Consider the following 25,906-nt stretch of genomic DNA (forward strand, 5'->3'; position numbering starts at 1 on the left):
AGAAAAGTGAATGTTTGCAATATTTCCATTAGCAAAAATACTTCCAGTAAAAGTTATTACACTTTTCAGCGGCATACACACATATGCACCACACCTTCTCAGAGAGTAAATTGTGGCTTTAATGAAACAGTCTTCACAGGCACAATACATACCACTGTCAGCAATCTGAACTTAAAGGGACATGAACCCCAAATTTTGTATTTTGTGATTTAGATAGAACATTTCTAAACATTTTAAACCACTTTCTAATTTACTTCTTCTATTATCTAATGTGCTTCATTCTCTTGACATCCTTTGCTGAAAAGCATATCTAGATAGCCCCAGTAGCTGCTGATTGGTGGCGTAATATAGTTGCATCGTGTGATTGGCTCTCCCATATGCATTGCTATTTCTTTAACAAAGGATATCTCAAGAATTAAACAAATTAGATAATAGAAGTAAATTGTAATGTTGTTAAAAATTGCATTCTCTATCTGAATCGTGAGAATTTTTGTTGGGGTTTAATATCCCTTTAAATACTGGTGCATGGACCCTCACAGCATATATGCATATGCTGCATAACTCGCAGATTTAATTTCTAACCTTTCTATTTTCAACCAGGTTTTTTTCAGAATACTAGTATGTTTTTATAATCATGTAATGCACTATAAATATAGATTTTTTTTCATAAAATGATGGTCCACAGTTTTCCATAACCACATATGGGATATATTTCCCGCCACTAGGAGGAGGTGAAGAACTCATATCAGAGCTTCAAATACCTCCCACCTCTCATCTCTTCATTTTGTTCTTGGCCTTGTAGGAGTTGGTTGAGAATAGAGGTGTTTCCAGCAAATTGCTTATGGATTTAAATTTGTTTATATGGACAACTGTAAAAAAACAGAAACAGAGGCGCCACATGTGTAGATCAATAGATACCAAGACGTGAATCTGGACAAGACACAGGATACTCACAAACGTGAAGGCACTCTCTTGTGCCTGTTAGAGGCAGGCTGGTATTCTAAACAGCAAACCAGCTGGCTGTGTATACGAATCCCCGTTGTGATGTCCTGGAGAGGTGGATGTCCTGCAAGGCAGTCCTTGCCTGGATGGTATCCTAAAGGTTGGAACAAGGGAGAAAGGCTGGAAAGCCTTTGGGTTACTTAGAAGAGATTGATGCACACACCAGACTTCGTGAATCATAAAACTAGCATTTATTATACAGAATAAAATAGCCAGTAATGTAGCACATTACAGCTGGTGTGTTAAAATCAAATCTCTTATGGTATATAGAGAAGTAAAGCGACGCGTTTCTCGGGGGTAACCCCGTTTCCTCAGGCTTGTATGCTCTATCTATGTCTTAATCGCCCTTAAATAGGCCTAAGTAACCACATGTTTACAATGAACACTCCCCTTCCTTCCTTTGCTTAAACCAATCAGAACCTTCCTTTCCCCCCACTCCCACTTGTTGCAGTAATTAGTTATTGTTTACTAGATAAATTTGTCATTGAGGGTGTGCTACTTGTTCCTTAAGATCTCACCCATTTTTATAAAATATTGTCAAAAAGGTTTTTCCCATTCTAATTTCACTAACACCATGTCCAGAGATTACTATCTCGGACATTTATAGGGTATATAAAAATACACACAGACATAGTCACGTTAATCTATGCAATGTGTTTGGTACACCAGTGCACATTTCCAAACATAGAGATATTGTCATTTCACCACATAAGCTAAGAGGGACAGTTAGGAGTGGGTCCCTGGTTTTCAGAATTTAGAATATAGTTTTATAATACTGGTGTTCCGTATACATTAATTGGTATTACATACCGTTTTTATATATACATATTTGTTATTACGCATATAGCCATTGTCATTGGACATTCAAACTTTTTTTGGGGCATAATATTGAGTCCATTATTGATCGTATATTGAACAGTGTTGGTTAACTTGACATCAGCCTGTTTACGCCATACCAACCTATCAGATTCATGGGTGTGTACCTGTATTGAATCATGGGAAATGTAGTTCATTAATAAAGACTCCCACCAATCGGATTCAGATTTTAAGACAAGCCCCATAGTTCTTCGCAATCATTGGTGGGTTAGACATACATCACATGATTTGTGTATATAATCCCGGTCGTAACTTTCTACACGATCGCAAAAATAATTTTGTTAACAAACCTCAAGATCATTTGTATATATAACACGAATCTTAAGGAACAAGTAGCACACCCTCAATGACAAATTTATCTAGTAAACAATAACTAATTACTGCAACAAGTGGGAGTGGGGGGAAAGGAAGGTTCTGATTGGTTTAAGCAAAGGAAGGAAGGGGAGTGTTCATTGTAAACATGTGGTTACTTAGGCCTATTTAAGGGTGATTAAGACATAGATAGAGCATACAAGCCTGAGGAAACGGGGTTACCCCCGAGAAACGCGTCGCTTTACTTCTCTATATACCATAAGAGATTTGATTTTAACACACCAGCTGTAATGTGCTACATTACTGGCTATTTTATTCTGTATAATAAATGCTAGTTTTATGATTCACGAAGTCTGGTGTGTGCATCAATCTCTTCTAAGTAACCGAAAGGCTTTCCAGCCTTTCTCCCTTGTTCCAACCTTTAGGATACCATCCAGGCAAGGACTGCCTTGCAGGACATCCACCTCTCCAGGACATCACGACGGGGATTCGTATACACAGCCAGCTGGTTTGCTGTTTAGAATACCAGCCTGCCTCTAACAGGCACAAGAGTGCCTTCACGTTTGTGAGTATCCTGTGTCTTGTCCAGATTCACGTCTTGGTATCTATTGATCTACACATGTGGCGCCTCTGTTTCTGTTTTTTTACAGTTGTCCATATAAGAAAATTACATCACTTGTGAAGTGAAGACCGAGAGCTGCCTTTTCCACTTTTCCCTTTCTCAGACGGACTCATTTTGGGACTTTTTATTTGCACCGTTTTATGTAACGTGTGTATTTTCACATATATACATTTGTATTTGTATTTTTTTATTTACATATCATAATAATTTTTTAATTAAGTTTATATTTGATTCCAACAATTTATATATTAATTCTATAGCAATTTTGTATTTTAGTTGTGCTTTTATTTTTATATGGGTTTACTATTATTATATATTTACACTAGGGCCACCCACACCACCTGTTAAGTAAGCGCCTCCTATAGGTTATCTGTGACACATAGTCACAGAGTTTCCAGTTTGTAGTATGGATTTAAATTTGGGAGCTTAGACCTATGTAAGGGAAGTATCATTCACAAGGAAGACCGAAGCTGAATAATACAGGGACAAAGGAATACCCTGTTTATCTGCACATTATTTCCCTATGGGACTTCAGCCATAACTACCCTCAAGTGTCACTGGGACTTGTCCATAGCCTCACCCTGTGGGACATGGCTATTTTCTACTGCAATCCTCTGTGGTATTCGATACCTGCACTGGATGGGTTCTCTACTGGATACTGCTGCAGCGGCTTTGACAAGGATTTGACATGCCTGGTAAGCCAGTGGAGGAGGGCTGTAAGGTAAGTGACTTTACACAGCACCCACACAGCCCACAGGCTATTTGTAGGTACTCTGACACAGGTACAGCAAAGCTAGGGGACTTAACTTGCTCTCCTCATGACACATGTGTTTCTCTTTCTTTCATGTAATTAGCAAGAGTCCATGAGCTAGTGACGTATGGGATATACATTCCTACCAGGAGGGGCAAAGTTTCCCAAACCTCAAAATGCCTATAAATACACCCCTCACCACACCCACAATTCAGTTTTACAAACTTTGCCTCCTATGGAGGTGGTGAAGTAAGTTTGTGCTAGATTCTACGTTGATATGCGCTCCGCAGCAAGTTGGAGCCCGGTTTTCCTCTCAGCGTGCAGTGAATGTCAGAGAGATGTGAGGAGAGTATTGCCTATTTTGAATGCAGTGATCTCCTTCTACGGGGTCTATTTCATAGGTTCTCTGTTATCGGTTGTAGAGATTCATCTCTTACCTCCCTTTTCAGATCGACGATATACTCTTATATATATACCATTACCTCTGCTGATTTTCGTTTCAGTACTGGTTTGGCTTTCTACAAACATGTAGATGAGTGTCCTGGGGTAAGTAAGTCTTATTTTCTGTGACACTCTAAGCTATGGTTGGGCACTTTGTTTATAAAGTTCTAAATATATGTATTCAAACATTTATTTGCCTTGTCTCAGGATGTTCAACATTCCTTATTTTCAGTCAGTTTCATATTTGGGATAATGCACTTGAATCAATTATTTTTTCTTACCTTAAAAAATTTGACTTTTTCCCTGTGGGCTGTTAGGCTCGCGGGGGCTGAAAATGCTAAATTTTATTGCGTCATTCTTGGCGCGGACTTTTTTGGCGCAAAAAATCTTTTCTGTTTCCGGCGTCATACGTGTCGCCGGAAGTTGCGTCATTTTTGACGTTCTTTTGCGCCAAAAATGTCGGCGTTCCGGATGTGGCGTCATATTTGGCGTCGCTTTTGTCTCCACATTATTTAAGTTCATTTTTTCTTTGCTTCTGGTTGCTAGAAGCTTGTTCATTGGCATTTTTTTTTTTCCCCATTCCTGAAACTGTCATTTAAGGAATTTGATCTATTTTGCTTTATATGTTGTTTTTTTCTCTTACATATTGCAAGATGTCTCACGTTGCATCCGAGTCAGAAGATACTTCAGGAAAATCGCTGCCTAGTGCTGGAACTACCAAAGCTAAGTGTATCTGCTGTAAACTTTTGGTAGCTATTCCTCCAGCTGTTGTTTGTATTAATTGTCATGACAAACTTGTTAATGCAGATAATATTTCCTTTAGTAATGTACCTTTACCTGTTGCAGTTCCATCAACATCTAAGGTTCAGAATGTTCCTGATAACATAAGAGATTTTGTTTCTGAATCCATCAAGAAGGCTATGTCTGTTATTCCTCCTTCTAGTAAACATAAAAAATCTTTTAAAACTTCTCTTTATACAGATGAATTTTTAAATGAACATCATCATTCTGATTCTGATGACTCTTCTGGTTCAGAGGATTCTGTCTCAGAGATTGATGCTGATAAATCTTCATATTTATTTAAAATGGAATTTATTCGTTCTTTACTTAAAGAAGTACTAATTGCTTTAGAAATTGAGGATTCTGGTCCTCTTGATACTAATTCTAAACGTTTAGATAAGGTCTTTAAATCTCCTGTGGTTATTCCAGAAGTTTTTCCTGTTCCTAATGCTATTTCTGAAGTAATTTCCAGAGAATGGGATAAATTGGGTAATTCTTTTACTCCTTCTAAACGTTTTAAGCAATTATATCCTGTGCCGTCTGACCGATTAGAATTTTGGGACAAAATCCCTAGAGTTGATGGGGCTATTTCTACCCTTGCTAAACGGACTACTATTCCTACGTCAGATGGTACTTCGTTTAAGGATCCTTTAGATAGGAAAATTGAATCCTTTCTAAGAAAAGCTTATCTGTGTTCAGGTAATCTTCTTAGACCTGCTATATCATTGGCTGATGTTGCTGCAGCTTCAACTTTTTGGTTGGAAACTTTAGCGCAACAAGTAACAGATCATGATTCTCATAATATTATTATTCTTCTTCAACATGCTAATAATTTTATCTGTGATGCCATTTTTGATATCAGAGTTGATGTCAGGTTTATGTCTCTAGCTATTTTAGCTAGAAGAGCTTTATGGCTTAAAACTTGGAATGCTGATATGGCTTCTAAATCAACTCTACTTTCCATTTCTTTCCAGGGTAACAAATTATTTGGTTCTCAGTTGGATTCTATTATCTCAACTGTTACTGGTGGGAAAGGAACTTTTTTACCACAGGATAAAAAATCTAAGGGTAAGAACAGGGCTAATAATCGTTTTCGTTCCTTTCGTTTCAACAAAGAACAAAAGCCTGATCCTTCATCCTCAGGAGCAGTTTCAGTTTGGAAACCATCTCCAGTCTGGAATAAATCCAAGCCTTCTAGAAAGGCAAAGCCAGCTTCTAAGTCCACATGAAGGTGCGGCCCTCATTCCAGCTCAGCTGGTAGGGGGCAGGTTCCGTTTTTTCAAAGAAATTTGGATCAATTCCGTTCACAATCTTTGGATTCAGAACATTGTTTCAGAAGGGTACAGAATTGGTTTCAAGATGAGACCTCCTGCAAAGAGATTTTTTCTTTCCCCTGTCCCAGTAAATCCAGTGAAAGCTCAAGCATTTCTGAATTGTGTTTCAGATCTAGAGTTGGCTGGAGTAATTATGCCAGTTCCAGTTCAGGAACAGGGGATGGGGTTTTATTCAAATCTCTTCATTGTACCAAAGAAGGAGAATTCCTTCAGACCAGTTCTGGATCTAAAAATATTGAATTGTTATGTAAGGATACCAACGTTCAAAATGGTAACTGTAAGGACTATCTTGCCTTTTGTTCAGCAAGGGCATTTTCTTTCATGTAATTAACAAGAGTCCATGAGCTAGTGACGTATGGGATATACATTCCTACCAGGAGGGGCAAAGTTTCCCAAACCTTAAAATGCCTATAAATACACCCCTCACCACACCCACAAATCAGTTTTACAAACTTTGCCTCCAAGGGAGGTGGTGAAGTAAGTTTGTGCTAGATTCTACGTTGATATGCGCTCCGCAGCAAGTTGGAGCCCGGTTTTCCTCTCAGCGTGCAGTGAATGTCAGAGGGATGTGAGGAGAGTATTGCCTATTGAATGCAGTGATCTCCTTCTACGGGGTCTATTTCATAAGGTTCTCTGTTATCGGTCGTAGAGATTCATCTCTTACCTCCCTTTTCAGATCGACGATATACTCTTATATTTACCATTTCCTCTACTGATTCTCGTTTCAGTACTGGTTTGGCTTTCTACAAACATGTAGATGAGTGTCCTGGGGTAAGTAAGTCTTATTTTCTGTGACACTCTAAGCTATGGTTGGGCACTTTATTTATAAAGTTCTAAATATATGTATTCAAACATTTATTTGCCTTGACTCAGAATGTTCAACTTTCCTTATTTCCAGACAGTCAGTTTCATATTTGGGATTATGCTTTAATTATCATATTTTTTCTTACCTCAAAAATTTGACTTTTTCCCTGTGGGCTGTTAGGCTCGCGGGGGCTGAAAATGCTTCATTTTATTGCGTCATTTTTGGCGCGGACTTTTTTGGCGCAAAAATTCATTTCCGTTTCCGGCGTCATACGTGTCGCCGGAAGTTGCGTCATTTTTTGACGTTATTTTGCGCCAAAAATGTCGGCGTTCCGGATGTTGCGTCATTTTTTGCGCAAAAAGCATTTAGGCGCCAAATAATGTGGGCGTCTTTTTTGGCGCCAAAAAATATGGGCGTCGCTTTTGTCTCCACATTATTTCAGTCTCATTTTTCATTTGCTTCTGGTTGATAGAAGCTTGATGTTTGGCATTTTTTTCCCATTCCTGAAACTGTCTTATAAGGAATTTGATCTATTTTGCTTTATATGTTGTGTTTTCTCTTACATATTGCAAGATGTCTCACGTTGCATCTGAGCCAGAAGATACTACAGGAAAACCTCTGCCTGCTGGATCTACCAAAGCTAAGTGTATCTGCTGTAAACTTTTGGTAGCTATTCCTCCAGCTGTTGTTTGTATTAAATGTCATGACAAACTTGTTAATGCAGATAATATTTCCTTTAGTGATGTACCATTGCCTGTTGCAGTTCCCTCAACATCTAAGGTGCAGAATGTTCCTGATAACATAAGAGATTTTGTTTTTGAATCCATAAAGAAGGCTTTGTCTGTTATTTCTCCTTCTAGTAAACGTAAAAAGTCTTTTAAATCTTCTCTTTCTACAGATGAATTTTTAAATGAACACCATCATTCTGATTCTTTGGACTCTTCTGGTTCAGAGGATTCTGTCTCAGAGATTGATGCTGATAAATCTTCATATTTATTTAAGATGGAATTTATTCGCTCTTTACTTAAAGAAGTACTAATTGCTTTAGAAATAGAGGATTCTAGTCCTCTTGATACTAATTCTATACGTTTAGATAAGGTTTTTAAAGCTCCTGCGGTTATTCCAGAAGTCTTTCCTGTTCCTAATGCTATTTCTGCAGTAATTGCTAAGGAATGGGATAGATTGGGTAATTCATTTACTCCTTCTAAACGTTTTAAGCAATTATATCCTGTTCCGCCTGACAGGTTAGAATTTTGGGACAAAATCCCTAAAGTTGATGGGGCTATTTCTACCCTTGCTAAACGTACTACCATTCCTACATCAGATGGTACCTCGTTTAAGGATCCTTTAGATAGAAAAATTGAATCTTTTCTAAGAAAAGCTTATCTATGTTCAGGTAATCTTCTTAGACCTGCTATATCATTGGCTGATGTTGCTGCAGCTTCAACTTTTTGGTTGGAAACTCTAGCGCAACAAGTAACAAATCGTGATTCTCATGATATTATTATTCTTCTCCAGCATGCTAATAATTTCATCTGTGATGCCATTTTTGATATTATTAGAGTTGATGTTAGATTTATGTCTCTGGCTATCTTAGCCAGAAGAGCTTTATGGCTTAAGACTTGGAATGCTGATATGGCTTCTAAATCAACTCTACTTTCCATTTCTTTCCAGGGAAACAAATTATTTGGTTCTCAGTTGGATTCTATTATTTCAACTGTTACTGGTGGGAAAGGAACTTTTTTACCACAGGATAAAAAGTCTAAAGGTAAAAACAGGGCTAACAATCGTTTTCGATCCTTTCGTTTCAACAAAGAACAAAAGCCTGATCCTTCGTCCTCAGGAGCAGTTTCAGTTTGGAAACCATCTCCAGTCTGGAATAAATCCAAGCCTGCTAGAAAGGCAAAGCCTGCTTCTAAGTTCACATGAAGGTACGGCCCTCATTCCAGTTCCGCTGGTAGGGGGCAGGTTACGTTTTTTCAAAGAAATTTGGATCAATTCTGTTCACAATCTTTGGATTCAGAACATTGTTTCAGAAGGGTACAGAATTGGTTTCAAGATGAGACCTCCTGCAAAGAGATTTTTTCTTTCCCATGTCCCAGTAAATCCAGTGAAAGCTCAAGCATTTCTGAATTGTGTTTCAGATCTAGAGTTGGCTGGAGTAATTATGCCAGTTCCAGTTCCGGAACAGGGGATGGGGTTTTATTCAAATCTCTTCATTGTACCAAAGAAGGAGAATTCCTTCAGACCAGTTCTGGATCTAAAATTATTGAATCGCTATGTAAGGATACCAACGTTCAAGATGGTAACTGTAAGGACTATATTGCCTTTTGTTCAGCAAGGGAATTATATGTCCACAATAGATTTACAGGATGCATATCTGCATATTCCGATTCATCCAGATCATTATCAGTTCCTGAGATTCTCTTTTCTAGACAAGCATTACCAATTTGTGGCTCTACCGTTTGGCCTTGCTACAGCTCCAAGAATTTTCACAAAGATTCTCGGTGCCCTTCTGTCTGTAATCAGAGAACAGGGTATTGTGGTATTTCCTTATTTGGACGATATCTTGGTACTTGCTCCGTCTTTACATTTAGCAGAGTCTCATACGAATCGACTTGTGTTGTTTCTTCAAGATCATGGTTGGAGGATCAATTTACTAAAAAGTTCTTTGATTCCTCAAACAAGGGTAACCTTTCTGGGTTTCCAGATAGATTCAGTGTCCATGACTCTGTCTTTAACAGACAAGAGACGTCTAAAATTGATTACAGCTTGTCGAAACCTTCAGTCACAATCATTCCCTTCGGTAGCCTTATGCATGGAAATTCTAGGTCTTATGACTGCTGCATCGGACGCGATCCCCTTTGCTCGTTTTCACATGCGACCTCTTCAGCTCTGTATGCTGAACCAATGGTGCAGGGATTACACGAAGATATCTCAATTAATATCTTTAAAACCGATTGTTCGACACTCTCTAACGTGGTGGACAGATCACCATCGTTTAATTCAGGGGGCTTCTTTTGTTCTTCCGACCTGGACTGTAATTTCAACAGATGCAAGTCTCACAGGTTGGGGAGCTGTGTGGGGATCTCTGACGGCACAAGGAGTTTGGGAATCTCAGGAGGTGAGATTACCGATCAATATTTTGGAACTCCGTGCAATTTTCAGAGCTCTTCAGTTTTGGCCTCTTCTGAAGAGAGAATCGTTCATTTGTTTTCAGACAGACAATGTCACAACTGTGGCATACATCAATCATCAAGGAGGGACTCACAGTCCTCTGGCTATGAAAGAAGTATCTCGAATTTTGGTTTGGGCGGAATCCAGCTCCTGTCTAATCTCTGCGGTTCATATCCCAGGTGTAGACAATTGGGAAGCGGATTATCTCAGTCGCCAAACGTTGCATCCGGGCGAATGGTCTCTTCACCCAGAGGTATTTCTTCAGATTGTTCAATTGTGGGGGCTCCCAGAGATAGATCTGATGGCCTCTCATCTAAACAAGAAACTTCCCAGGTATCTGTCCAGATCCCGGGATCCTCAGGCGGAGGCAGTGGATGCATTATCACTTCCTTGGAAGTATCATCCTGCCTTTATCTTTCCGCCTCTAGTTCTTCTTCCAAGAGTAATCTCCAAGATTCTGAGGGAATGCTCGTTTGTTCTGCTAATAGCTCCGGCATGGCCTCACAGGTTTTGGTATGCGGATCTTGTCCGGATGGCATCTTGCCAGCCATGGACTCTTCCGTTAAGACCAGACCTTCTGTCACAAGGTCCTTTTTTCCATCCGGATCTGAAATCCTTAAATTTAAAGGTATGGAGATTGAACGCTTGATTCTTGGTCATAGAGGTTTCTCTGACTCCGTGATTAATACTATGTTACAGGCTCGTAAATCTGTATCTCGAGAGATATATTATAGAGTCTGGAAGACTTATATTTCTTGGTGTCTTTCTCATCATTTTTCCTGGCATTCTTTTAGAATACCGAGAATTTTACAATTTCTTCAGGATGGTTTGGATAAGGGTTTGTCCGCAAGTTCTTTGAACGGACAAATCTCTGCTCTTTCTGTTCTTTTTCACAGAAAGATTGCTATTCTTCCTGATATTCATTGTTTTGTACAAGCTTTGGTTCGTATAAAACCTGTCATTAAGTCAATTTCTCCTCCTTGGAGTTTGAATTTGGTTCTGGGAGCTCTTCAAGCTCCTCCGTTTGAACCTATGCATTCATTGGACATTAAATTACTTTCTTGGAAAGTTTTGTTCCTTTTGGCTATCTCTTCTGCTAGAAGAGTTTCTGAATTATCTGCTCTTTCATGTGAGTCTCCTTTTCTGATTTTTCATCAGGATAAGGCGGTGTTGCGAACTTCTTTTGAATTTTTACCTAAAGTTGTGAATTCCAACAACATTAGTAGAGAAATTGTGGTTCCTTCATTATGTCCTAATCCTAAGAATTCTAAGGAGAAATCATTGCATTCTTTGGATGTTGTTAGAGCTTTGAAATATTATGTTGAAGCTACGAAATCTTTCCGTAAGACTTCTAGTCTATTTGTTATCTTTTCCGGTTCTAGGAAAGGCCAGAAAGCTTCTGCCATTTCTTTGGCATCTTGGTTGAAATCTTTAATTCATCTTGCCTATGTTGAGTCGGGTAAAACTCCGCCTCAAAGAATTACAGCTCATTCTACTAGGTCAGTATCTACTTCCTGGGCGTTTAGGAATGAAGCTTCGGTTGACCAGATCTGCAAAGCAGCAACTTGGTCTTCTTTGCATACTTTTACTAAATTCTACCATTTTGATGTATTTTCTTCTTCTGAAGCAGTTTTTGGTAGAAAAGTTCTTCAGGCAGCGGTTTCAGTTTGAATCTTCTGCTTATGTTTTTTGTTAAACTTTATTTTGGGTGTGGATTATTTTCAGCAGGAATTGGCTGTCTTTATTTTATCCCTCCCTCTCTAGTGACTCTTGTGTGGAAAGATCCACATCTTGGGTAGTCATTATCCCATACGTCACTAGCTCATGGACTCTTGTTAATTACATGAAAGAAAACATAATTTATGTAAGAACTTACCTGATAAATTCATTTCTTTCATATTAACAAGAGTCCATGAGGCCCACCCTTTTTTGTGGTGGTTATGATTTTTTTGTATAAAGCACAATTATTCCAATTCCTTATTTTATATGCTTCGCACTTTTTCTTATCACCCCACTTCTTGGCTATTCGTTAAACTGATTTGTGGGTGTGGTGAGGGGTGTATTTATAGGCATTTTAAGGTTTGGGAAACTTTGCCCCTCCTGGTAGGAATGTATATCCCATACGTCACTAGCTCATGGACTCTTGTTAATATGAAAGAAATGAATTTATCAGGTAAGTTCTTACATAAATTATGTTATATGTCCACAATAGATTTACAGGATGCATATCTGCATATTCCGATTCATCCAGATCATTATCAGTTCCTGAGATTCTCTTTTCTGGACAAGCATTACCAGTTTGTGGCTCTGCCGTTTGGCCTAGCTACAGCTCCAAGAATTTTTACAAAGGTTCTCGGTGCCCTTCTGTCTGTAATCAGAGAACAGGGTATTGTGGTATTTCCTTATTTGGACGATATCTTGGTACTTGCTCAGTCTTTACATTTAGCAGAATCTCATACGAATCGACTTGTGTTGTTTCTTCAAGATCATGGTTGGAGGATCAATTCACCAAAAAGTTCATTGACTCCTCAGACAAGGGTAACCTTTCTGGGTTTCCAGATAGATTCAGTGTCCATGACTCTGTCTTTGACAGACAAGAGACGTCTAAAATTGATCTCAGCTTGTCGAAACCTTCAGTCACAAGCATTCCCTTCGGTAGCCTTATGCATGGAAATTCTAGGTCTTATGACTGCTGCATCGGACGCGATCCCCTTTGCTCGTTTTCACATGCGACCTCTTCAGCTCTGTATGCTGAATCAATGGTGCAAGGATTACACAAAGATATCTCAATTAATATCTTTAAAACCGATTGTACGACACTCTCTAACGTGGTGGACAGATCACCATCGTTTAATTCAGGGGGCTTCTTTTGTGCTTCCGACCTGGACTGTAATTTCAACAGATGCAAGTCTCACAGGTTGGGGAGCTGTGTGGGGGTCTCTGACGGCACAAGGAGTTTGGGAATCTCAGGAGGTGAGATTACCGATCAATATTTTGGAACTCCGTGCAATTTTCAGAGCTCTTCAGTTTTGGCCTCTTCTGAAGAGAGAATCGTTCATTTGTTTTCAGACATACAATGTCACAACTGTGGCATACATCAATCATCAAGGAGGGACTCACAGTCCTCTGGCTATGAAAGAAGTATCTCGAATTTTGGTTTGGGCGGAATCCAGCTCCTGTCTAATCTCTGCGGTTCATATCCCAGGTATAGACAATTGGGAAGCGGATTATCTCAGTCGCCAAACGTTGCATCCGGGCGAATGGTCTCTTCACCCAGAGGTATTTCTTCAGATTGTTCAAATGTGGGAGCTTCCAGAAATATATCTGATGGCGTCTCATCTAAGCAAGAAACTTCCCAGGTATCTGTCCAGATCCCGGGATCCTCAGGCGGAAGCAGTGGATGCATTATCACTTCCTTGGAAGTATCATCCTGCCTATATCTTTCCGCCTCTAGTTCTTCTTCCAAGAGTAATCTCCAAGATTCTGAAGGAATGCTCGTTTGTTCTGTTGGTAGCTCCGGCATGGCCTCACAGGTTTTGGTATGCGGATCTTGTCCGGATGGCCTCTTGCCATCCGTGGACTCTTCCGCTAAGACCAGACCTTCTGTCGCAAGGTCCTTTTTTCCATCAGGATCTCAAATCCTTAAATTTAAAGGTATGGAGATTGAACGCTTGATTCTTGGTCAAAGAGGTTTCTCTGACTCTGTGATTAATACTATGTTACAGGCTCGTAAATCTGTATCTAGAGAGATATATTATAGAGTCTGGAACACTTGTATTTCTTGGTGTCTTTCTCATCATTTTTCTTGGCATTCTTTTAGTATTCCGAGAATTTTACAGTTTCTTCAGGATGGTTTAGATAAAGGTTTATCCGCAAGTTCTTTGAAAGGACAAATCTCTGCTCTTTCTGTTCTTTTTCACAGAAAGATTGCTAATCTTCCTGATATTCATTGTTTTGTACAAGCTTTGGTTCGTATAAAACCTGTCATTAAGTCAATTTCTCCTCCTTGGAGTTTGAATTTGGTTCTGGGGGCTCTTCAAGCTCCTCCGTTTGAACCTATGCATTCATTGGACATTAAATTACTTTCTTGGAAAGTTTTGTTCCTTTTGGCGATCTCTTCTGCCAGAAGAGTCTCTGAATTATCTGCTCTTTCTTGTGAGTCTCCTTTTCTGATTTTTCATCAGGATAAGGCGGTGTTGCGAACTTCTTTTGAATTTTTACCTAAAGTTGTGAATTCCAACAACATTAGTAGAGAAATTGTGGTTCCTTCATTATGTCCTAATCCTAAGAATTCTAAGGAGAAATCGTTGCATTCTTTGGATGTTGTTAGAGCTTTGAAATATTATGTTGAAGCTACTAAGTCTTTCCGAAAGACTTCTAGTCTATTTGTTATATTTTCCGGTTCTAGAAAAGGCCAGAAAGCTTCTGCCATTTCTTTGGCATCTTGGTTGAAATCTTTAATTCATCATGCCTATGTTGAGTCGGGTAAAACTCCGCCTCAAAGGATTACAGCTCATTCTACTAGGTCAGTTTCTACTTCCTGGGCGTTTAGGAATGAAGCTTCGATTGATCAGATTTGCAAAGCAGCAACTTGGTCCTCTTTGCATACTTTTAGTAAATTCTACCATTTTGATGTATTTTCTTCCTCTGAAGCAGATTTTGGTAGAAAAGTACTTCAGGCAGCGGTTTCAGTTTGAATCTTCTGTTTATGTTTTTCATTAAACTTATTTTGGGTGTGGATTATTTTCAGCAGGAATTGGCTGTCTTTATTTTATCCCTCCCTCTCTAGTGACTCTTGTGTGGAAAGATCCACATCTTGGGTAATCATTATCCCATACGTCACTAGCTCATGGACTCTTGCTAATTACATGAAAGAAAACATAATTTATGTAAGAACTTACCTGATAAATTCATTTCTTTCATATTAGCAAGAGTCCATGAGGCCCGCCCTTTTTTGTGGTGGTTATGATTTTTTTGTATAAAGCACAATTATTCCAATTCCTTATTTTATATGCTTTCGCACTTTTTTCTTATCACCCCACTTCTTGGCTATTCGTTAAACTGAATTGTGGGTGTGGTGAGGGGTGTATTTATAGGCATTTTGAGGTTTGGGAAACTTTGCCCCTCCTGGTAGGAATGTATATCCCATACGTCACTAGCTCATGGACTCTTGCTAATATGAAAGAAATTAATTTATCAGGTAAGTTCTTGCATAAATTATGTTTTTTTCAGGTCCCTTTCTGCCCTATCCTTATCAGGGATGAATGAAGCCCTTTACAGCCCTCTGTCAGCTCTGGGGACATACAGTAATTGGGGCACTTTATTATAAATAGGTGCATGAACCTTTAAGAAAACCACCATCTGCTTAGTGCAGTTAGCGGTTCAGTAGGGGAGGCTCTGATTAGGCAGGGGAATATAATTTTATTAGGTTTATATGTGTAAAATGCTTAGTGCAGATTTATTTCTCTGGGAGAAATAAGTTGTTTTAAACTGATCCCTGCAGCACTGGCTTTTCTCCTGGTGGTAGCCCCGCCCTCTCAGTGTTTCTGGGCTTTCTCCTCAGACCGGAGCTTCTCCAGTCATTAATTTTTACACTGCAGTGTTGGGCCAGGCCGGATTCACAAAACCTTGTCAGTGATTTTTTTTGTTTGTTTGTTTTTTTAAAATAAACAATTGTATTAAAGTTTCCAAGACAGGTTACATAAAATTCAATGGTACAAAGGCAAATTTGAAATTTCGTCTTGAAATGACAATTGAAAGCATATTTACAAATATAAACATAAACAATCTTGTCTAAACAGTCTGTCAAAATTATGTTTCCCGTATGTTTTAAAGAGAAAAAAAAATATATAATTAAATAATCTAGTTTGTCCTATTTTGACCATATTAGACCCTAAAATTGAGGATAGGGCTTTAATCTTGTCTACAGCTGTCTATCTGATGCATATATGTTATTTATAAAGGTTCCCATAAAACTTTATTTGCAAAAAATGATCTTTCCTCCCATTTTTCATGTCTGCATATTCTTCTAGATCTCATATGCATTGAAATTTGTTATACTACATAGCCATTGATGGGACAAACTGAGATTTCCAGATTTTGGCTATCAGTTTTTTTCAGGCTATTACTGGCTATAAATATTAGCTTTTTCTTATAAGGTGGAAGTTTACTAGGAGTAATATTATGCAGCCAAAGTCGGGGGGGGGGGGGGGGGGTCAGGTGATGATTCGGTTTCAAGCATTGTGACTGTTGCTTTAATTATAGAAAGCCAAATTGGGGATAATAATGGACATGACCACCATATATGCGACATAGATCCAACGAATTCTCCACACCGCTAACATTTGTTGGAGGGGGAACAGTTTATTTATCCTAACGGGGTAAGGTACCATCTTTGAATTATTTTTGCATTTAATTCAATGAGGTTACTGGACCCCGAAACTTTAGTGACATTAGAGAACATCTTTGATATATCCATTGGAATGAGATCAGTGTCTTGCTCCTCATTCCATTTGTCTACAAAATAAGGGGTATAACCTTTGGGGTTTTTTTTTTTTTTTTTTTGCAATAGTGAATAAATTAAGGATAGTCAGTTTTTTAGGGGTTTCAGAGTAACAAAGAGATTCATAGGGGGTTAGCGGTCTGAGTAGGTTACGTCTGTCAGTGTGAGTAAAAAGTTTCAACTCATTACCAATATAAAATATAGCTGCAAGCAGCAATAGAGGTGGCCAGCGCATCATTTTTGCAATGCCATATAAGTAGTTATGTCACAAAATAAAGCTATACAACAACTGTTTACAGTTCTAACATAAGCATTTGGAAAAAAAACACATTTTCGAAATGTTTGCGTTTTTTAAAATGGCTGCCACACCATATGACCTATACTTTCAACATGAACAAATGTAACTCTAGGTGACAATATATGGTTATACAGCAAATTTCACAGCTTTAACATAAGCGGTTGGAAAGAAAACACAGTTTAAAAATGTTTGCGTAAACCAATATGGCTGCCACAGCTTGTGACTAATTCCTTCAACATGAACAACTGTGACTCTAGGTCACAATATAAGACTGTACAGCAAATTTCACAGTTCTTACATAAGCGGTTGCAGAGAAAATAGACTTTCAAAATTTTCGCGTAAACCAAGATGGCTGCCCGATCGTAAGATATACAGCCTCTATATTATGCACAATAGTGCTCACTATAGATGTCAATAAACATGGCAAAAATAAAGCATTTTTGTAAAACGGTTTTTGTTTTATTATGAATTTAAATATATCGTTAAGCAATTTTTAACAATTCAAAATGGCTGCCAAACCACATGACCTATCAACTTCTCTTGAACAAATCTGAATGTTAGTCATAAGATAACTCTATAAACAAAATTTCAAGTCTGTCCCATAAGCGGTTTCAGAGAAGAAGATTTTTATAGTTTTTAAAAATGGCGCATACGAAACAAAATGGCCGCCAAGCTATGCAATGTAGGGCTTTCAAATTGCACATACTAATGCTCACTATAGACCTCTACGATTTGCAGAAGTTTCATGAACATTTGCAAATGTTTTATTTCACGAAGGCGACTGCGCAATGCGAATTTTAACTGCAATATTGTCTCTAAGTGTTATGACTATGTGTAATCATGTGTCTATTACACTGTAATATTGTTAAATATTGTAAAACTAATGCATGAAGTGCAAAATTACGCAATTAAATGGCGATAAAAAGGTTAATGTCTCACAGCAGCCATGTTGATTATGGAAAAATCGCAATTTTAACAATCTTGGTAAAGGACCTTGCATGGAGCATACGTGCAAAATTGCGCTTTATTGCACTAAGCGGTTTAAGAGAAGAAGATGTTTAAAGATTTTCGCAAAATGCAAGATGGTTGCTACATCATGTGACCACGGCACTTCTGCTGAGCAATGGCAAATCTAGGTCATAGCAGCACTAAGCACAGCAAGTTTCAAAGTTGCAACATAAGCAGTTCCAGAGCTAAAGATTATTAAGCAGTTCTCGAAATTTGTCGCAAAAAACAATATGGCTGCGTAACCTTATGACCTATGAGTTCAATATTGCATGAGATGTAGCATTGCAATAGGCTGTACCAGCATACCTTATTTCAAGAGTTTAGCATAAGTAATTTGTGTTTTGTGAGCAATTGACTCAAAAGAGGAAGTATTGAATTACAAATAATTACGATAAACATAAAACCGATATTGCTGCCGCATCATGTGACTGATTCTCTCCTAATGAGCAATTGTGAATCTAGGTCACAATATAAGATTGTACAGCAAATTTCACAGTTCTTACATAAGCGGTTGCAGAGTAAATAGACTTTCGAAATTTTCGCATAAACCAAGATGGCTGTCCGATCGTAAGATATACAGCCTCCATATTACGCACAATAGTGCTCACTATAGATGTCAATAAACATGGCAAAAATAAAGCATTTCTCCAACATTGGTGTGTCCGGTCCACGGCGTCATCCATTACTTGTGGGATATTCTCCTCCCCTACAGGGAAAGGCAAGGAGAGCACACAGCAAGAGCTGTCCATATAGCTCCCCCTCTTGCTCCGCCCCCCAGTTATTCGACCGACGGTTAGGAGAAAAAGGAGAAACTATAGGGTGCCGTGGTGACTGTAGTGTATAAAGAAAAAGAAAAATTTTTCAAACCTGATTAAAAAACCAGGGCGGGCCGTGGACCGGACACACCGTTGGAGAAAGTAATTTATCAGGTAAGCATAAATTCTGTTTTCTCCAACATTGGTGTGTCCGGGCCACGGTGTCATCCATTACTTGTGGGAACCAATACCAAAGCTTTAGGACACGGGTGAAGGGAGGGAGCAAATCAGGTTACCTAAACAGAAGGCACCACGGCTTGCAAAACCTTTCTCCCAAAAACAGCCTCCGAAGAAGCAAAAATATCAAATTTGTAAAATTTGGCAAAAGTGTGCAGAGAAGACCAAGTCGCTGCCTTACATATCTGATTAACAGAAGCCTCGTTCTTGAAGGCCCATGTGGAAGCCACAGCCCTAGTGGAGTGAGCTGTGATTCGTTCAGGAGGCTGCCGTCCGGCAGTCTCATAAGCCAATCGGATAATGCTTTTCAGCCAGAAAGAAAGAGAGGTAGCAATAGCTTTTTGTCCTCTCCTCTTACCAGAGTAAACGACAAACAAGGATGAGGTTTGTCTAAAATTCTTTGTTGCTTCTAAATAGAACTTTAAAGCACGGACTACATCTAAATTGTGTAACAAACGTTCCTTCTTTGAAACTGGATTCGGGCACAGAGAAGGAACAACTATTTCCTGGTTAATATTCTTGTTGGAAACAACTTTTGGAAGAAAACCAGGCTTGGTACGCAAAATAACCTTATCTGAATGGAACACCAGATAGGGTGGATCACACTGCAAAGCAGATAATCCAGAAACTCTTCTAGCAGAAGAAATAGCAACCAAAAACAGAACTTTCCAAGATAGCAACTTGATATCTATGGAATGTAAGGGTTCAAACGGAACCCCCTGAAGAACTGAAAGAACTAAATTTAGACTCCAAGGAGGAGTCAAGGGTCTGTAAACAGGTTTGATTCTGACCAAAGCCTGTACAAAAGCTTGTACCTCTGGCACAGTAGGGAGACTCCGTATGAGGAAGTCATGGACAGAATTCATTGCTCAACAAAAATTTTATTTTTCTTTATACACTACAGTCACCACGGCACCCTATAGTTTCTCCTTTTTCTCCTAACCGTCGGTCGAATGACTGGGGGGCGGAGCAAGAGGGGGAGCTATATGGACAGCTCTTGCTGTGTGCTCTCTTTGCCTTTCCCTGTAAGGGAGGAGAATATCCCACAAGTAATGGATGACGCCGTGGACCGGACACACCGTTGGAGAAAGTAATTTATCAGGTAAGCATAAATTCTGTTTTTTGTAAAACTGTTTTTGTTTTATTATTTAAATATATCGTTAAGCAATTTCGAACAATTCAAAGTGGCTGCCAAACCACATGACGTATCAACTTCTCTTGAACAAATCTGAATGTTAGTCATAAGATAACTCTATAAACAAAATTTCAAGTCTGTCCCATAAGCGGTTTCGGAGAAGAAGATTTTTATAGTTTTTAAAAATGGCGCATACGAAACAAAATGGCCACCAAGCTATGCAATGTATGGCTTTCAAATTGCACATACTAATGCTCACTATAGACCTCTACAATTTGCACAAGTTTCATGAAAATTTGAAAATGTTTTATTTCACGAAGGCGATTGCGCAATGCGAATTTTAACTGCGATATTGTCTTTAAGGGTTATGACTATGTGTAATCATGTGTCTATTACACTGTAATATTGTTAAATATTGTAAAACTAATGTATAAAGTGCAAAATTACGCAATTAAATGGCGATATAAAGGTTAATGTCTCACAGCAGCCATGTTGATTATGGAAAAATCGCAGTTTGAACAAACTTGGTAGAGGGCCTTGCAAGGAGCATATGTGCAAAATTGCGCGTCATTGCACTAAGCGGTTTAAGAGAAGAAGATGTTTGAAAATGTTCGCAAAATGCAAGATGGCTGCCACATCATGTGACCAAGGCACTTCTCTTGAGCAATAGCAATTTTAGGTCATAGTAGCACTAAGCACAGCGAGTTTCAAAGTTGTAACATAAGCAGTTCCAGAGCTAAAGATTTTTAAGCGAAATTTGGCGCAAAAAGCAATATGGCTGCCAGAGCATGTGACCTATGAGTTCAATTTTGCATGAGATGTAGCACAGCAATAGGCTGTACCAGCATACCTGATTTTAAGAGCTTTGCAAAAACAGTTAAGCAGTTATGGGCAATTGAATACAAAGCTTAGCGGAATAAAAAGAATAATAATAAAAATCCGAACAATAACAATAGGTTGTCCTGCAACTTTGTTGCTGGCCACCTAAATATCATTAAGGCTCTCATGGGTATACCAAGGTTTTTAACGTTCTGTAGCATATTTGTGGAAAATTGAGAGTTTTCTGTGAGTGGTGTTAGCGGGGAAAATTGGGAAGTGAGGTATGGGTGCTCGACCATAATCCTTTTCCACATAGTTAAAGTCTCCATTAAAATATCATTTTGTATAAAATCTACCGACAGGGTCGGTTTTGTTTGCCAGTATATTGTGCCCAGATGGGATTTCTCTGCTGTATCATGTTCTAGGAACACCCATGCTTTGTGTTGATAATTATTGAACCAGTCCACTACTCCTTTGCAGGAAGACGGTCTATATTTTATTAAGTTAGGGACTCCCAAACCTCCTTCAGGAACTATATTTTTATTTGTGTGACTCTTGCTAGGTTAGAGACATCTAGCATAAAATAATCAATTCTGGTGTGTCGACGATGAGGATTAGAGAAAAAAGGTACATTCTCTAGTCTCTTGGTGTAATACTCTCCAAGCATCATGAAGGGGTAGGTCTTTAAAGTTTTGTTTTACAGATTTTATGACTTTATATGGGGTAGAGGACAAATTATTAGAGTTGTCTAACTTAGGGTTTAGGGTAAGGTTGAAGTCTCCTCCCATAATGATAGCCCCCTTAGCTACTTCCAGTATTATATTAGGTGTTTGAAGAATGTGTCTTGTTTTAAATTGGGGGCGTAAACATTGATCAGCATTACTATGGTGTTAAAATGTTTTCCTACAAGTATAAGGAAGCGCCCTGTTTTATCTTTGTATTTTTTTTAAATAAACTTTTTGTTGAGGTTTTTCACAGTAGAAAAAGCAAATACACAACAAATGCTATAACATGTAGCAACATTTCCATGAAACACATTACAATGGTATAAACAAAAATAAAAAGAAGAATGTATGCTAAAGTGCAATCATTTGAAACCTCAGTTATCTATTTTTTAATAGCTTTAGTAGGACTAATGGGTTGATCCCTTTTGGACCAAATGATATATGCAACACTGGTAAAGCTTGTTAGCCCTATATATGGCCCCTTTGGGCCTATAAATACATAAGGGAAGTCCAACAGCGGGTAAACACCGCTTAAGGCATTATGCCAGTAAAAAAAATGAACATTACATAGAATGTAGGAACTAGATAGAACAATCAAGTTCTACGTTGGATGTAGCCCACTAAGTGGCTCATGTGAGCATACGGGGGGGAAGTAATAATATAAGTAGATAGGAAACTATTATAACAGCCTCTAAGTAGTAATGTCAATAGTATAGGCTTTACCATTCTGACCTGTAACATAATCACGAGGCTTCATAAATACCAATGGAGGTGCATTTTAATGAAAATGTCTGTATATAGCACATAAAAATGGTACCATATGTAGAGCATCCACCAGTGGCACATGGCCAAATCTACCTGGGTCTTATATAGCTTAGCATCAAAACCATTTACCTGGGTGCAAGTTAAGGTAGGAATATAGCAGAATTATATGATATATACAAGAAAATCAAGCAATATACTATGTGGGCTACAGTTACAAATATGCCAGTTTCCAATCATAAGTGCATGGAGATGTGTGTACTGTACAGATATCTAACTCCTCTCTGTAATTGTAATCATAGTGCAGCGAGTGTTGTTCATATAACTACAAACTTGTAATCAGCCATAACTAACATTTAGTGACACTGCAGCAACACCCCTCCCTCCCCTGCCGGCTAGGGAAAAAGGGGGATCCAAGATTTAAAACATACATAAGAGGAGAAAACAAAGCTCAATTTGATGCAATACTAAATAAAGCAGCACCCTCTGACTGTAGTAAAAAGGATATGTGATAGACTGTTTATAAATTGGCTGCACAAATTAATTAACTACCTACTCAAATAGCACCATGATGACTAACATGCTATACTAAACTATATAACTTCATTTGATTATATCTTTATATAAGCGGTATGTCTGACCCAGTCCTGGTGCTTGGCTATAAGAACCTTTGTATTTTTTAATAAGAGTGAATGGGATGTTTCTTTTAATTAGGATACCTAAACCGTTTGTTTTCACAGAGTTTGATGCATAGTATGCTGTTCCAAATTTATAGGAGAATGTTTTAGGTTCTTTGGAATATAGGAAGTGGGTTTCCTGTAGGAAAACAATATCCCCTTTACGGAGAATAAAATTACGTGTTACAATATGTCGCTTATGTGGGCAGCTTAGCCCTTTAGAGTTGGCTGTGATGAAATTCAAATACCTATTTACTTGTGTCATCTGGATGTAGTGGGGTGGATGTGTCGCTTATTAATATCATGACAATGAAAAGGTTGTGGGATATATAAAAAGCTTTGGGGAAACCGGAGGTCAAAATTAGGTCCAGTTAAGAAGAAGGTATATATCATTTCAAAACAATATGGGATAATTTCAGAGTAAGACAAGAACAACAACAAAAAAAACAACAACAAAAAACAAGGAAATAACAAGAACAATAAAAACAATAACCACAAAGTCACATATCATGACTACAGGGTGGGTAAATGCTCAGCGTAGACTTCAGATAATTCTAAAGTAAAAGGAAGTTTTTAAATCATCTAGCAATTGTCCAGACCACCGCGGTGTCAGTGTATATAAGACTACAATTCTATAACAAAGCATTAGTTATACAGCTACATACCATGGCATATTCACCACAAAGTCTTGTGTGTTTAACCCACTCACAAATATATAAAATAAGTTTACTATTCACAGTCCAGAACGAGAAGTTGAACAGGATAGTCCACTAGCATTATAGTGATTACCTGGCCTTATTTATAAAATAAATGGAAAGATCTCACCTGATCATAAAGGTAGAAAGTCTTTCAAGTCGTAGCCTCTGTGTCATCTTTCTCATTCTCTGGAGTAGGTTTTACTTTTTTATTCTTGGAATTAACTTTCGTCCATCCTAGAGGTCTAGTCGCCACTGGTTGAGTGTTCTCCGATGTAGAGCCCCTTAGTGAAATGTCCGATAGCTAGGATACTTGGAAGGCTATGTTCAGAGCTTTTGATACCATCTCCAGGTCTTCCATGGATTTGTATGCAATTGATTGACCCTTGTGTGTGATGTGCAGACTAAAAGGGAAGCCCCATCTATATATTTAATGGACTTTTCTTAAAGCACTTTTGTAATGAAGCGAACCTCCTTACGTTTCTGAACCGTGACAGGGCTCAAGTCTATGTAAAGTCGGTGATCCAGGTAGAGAATGGTCTGGGATTTTCTAGCTTGTTGCCAGATCTTTTCTTTGTCGGTGAAACGCAGAAACTTCAATATGACATCTCTGGGAGGAGAATTGGAGGAGGGTAGGGGTCTGAGTGCTCTGTGAGCTCTATCTAACTCCAGGTCTGGAGAATGGGGATCTTAGAGTAAGAATTTGAAGAGGCCTTGTAAGTAATGTTGTAGCTCTGTGAATGTAACAATCTCTGGTATGCCTCTAATTCGCAGGTTATTGCGTCTCCCCCTATTGTCCAAGTCCTCCATCTTCTCTTGAAGGGTTTCAATTTGTGAACTAGTAACGTTGACATGTGTAGAAAGATTGTCATAGAGCGAGTTAAGAGAATCCTGCGATTCTTCTACATATTCAATTCGATGTCCCAAGTCTTTATGTCCCTTTTCATGTTAAAGTGATTAAAGATTTAAGGGCATCAAAGTCTGCTTTAGTAGGTAGATTAGCAATATTTTCTTTGAGCTCCTAGACATAGTCTTCAGTCTTCATAGAAGCCGCCATTGGTGTGTCCTCTGTAGAGCTTTTTGAGGTCTGTGTTTGCTCCGACATGTTCTTCGAGGTATCTGAACTTTTAAAGTAAAAGAGCAGCCATATAAAATCATGACCAATCCACACTGATTATTCTGTGGTTCTATAGCTGCTGTAGAATGATAGGCATATTGTGGATTTCAGTTAAGACTTAAGGTATGTAGCCGTTTGTTAGTAGAGAAAAGAATTAGGCTATTTCAGCATTATAATCAGTCATGCCAGACATCTTGTAGCTAGGTCTGTTGGTTTATAGAAGTAGTTGGATTGGGCTCTGTAACCCACATTACATATGCAAGGCAAAGCGTTTTAGTGAAAGTTAAGGCCTGGCTGCTAGGCCGCTGTACCACAATTTCCATTCGTATTATAACTATATTTCTCCAACATTGGTGTGTCCGGTCCACGGCTTCATCCTTACTTGTGGGATATTCTCTTCCCCTACAGGAAATGGCAAAGAGAGCACCCAGCAAGAGCTGTCCATATAGCTCCCCCTCTGGCTCCGCCCCCCAGTCATTCTCTTTGCCGCTCTGAACAAGTAGCATCTCCACGGGGATGGTAAAGAGTATGTGGTGTTAAAGTGTGCCTGTTTATTATTTAAAGGGACAGTAACGCTTTTCTTTAAAAACGCTTTTATTGCATTATTAGCCTGCCAAATCCTGTCTAACATGTCTATACCTTCAGATGGCTTATGTTCTGTGTGTATGAAAGCCAAGGTGGTTCCCCCAATTAATGTATGCGCAAATTGTGTCATAGCGTCCAAACAAAGTATGTACTGCCACATTGAATAAGATTGCCCAAGATGATTCTTCTAATGAAGGTAGTGGGGATAGTTCTTCATCCTCTCCTTCTGTATCAACACCAGTTTTGCCCGCGCAGGCGATACCTAGTACATCTAGCGCGCCAATGCTTGTTACTATGCAACAATTAACAGCAGTAATGGATAATTCTATAGCAAATCTGTTATCCAAACTGCCATCCTACCCTAGAAAGCACGACAGCTCAGTTTTAAATACAGAAGATGAGCAGGTTGGCGCTGAGGACAATTTATCAGTTATACCCTCACATCAATCTGAATTGGCAGTGAGGGAGGGCCTGTCTGAGGGGGAAATTTT

At 38.7% G+C, this 25,906-nt stretch overlaps 1 protein-coding gene across 1 annotated transcript in view; it reads left to right on the forward strand.

Moving 5' to 3' along the window:
• Positions 1 to 25,906, forward strand: part of ANKRD52 (ankyrin repeat domain 52) — a 374,590-nt gene that overhangs the window by 215,383 nt on the left and 133,301 nt on the right. The window lies entirely within an intron of this gene.

The sequence above is a fragment of the Bombina bombina genome, chromosome 3, assembly GCF_027579735.1.
Source record: "Bombina bombina isolate aBomBom1 chromosome 3, aBomBom1.pri, whole genome shotgun sequence".
NCBI classification, from domain to species: Eukaryota; Metazoa; Chordata; class Amphibia; order Anura; family Bombinatoridae; genus Bombina; species Bombina bombina.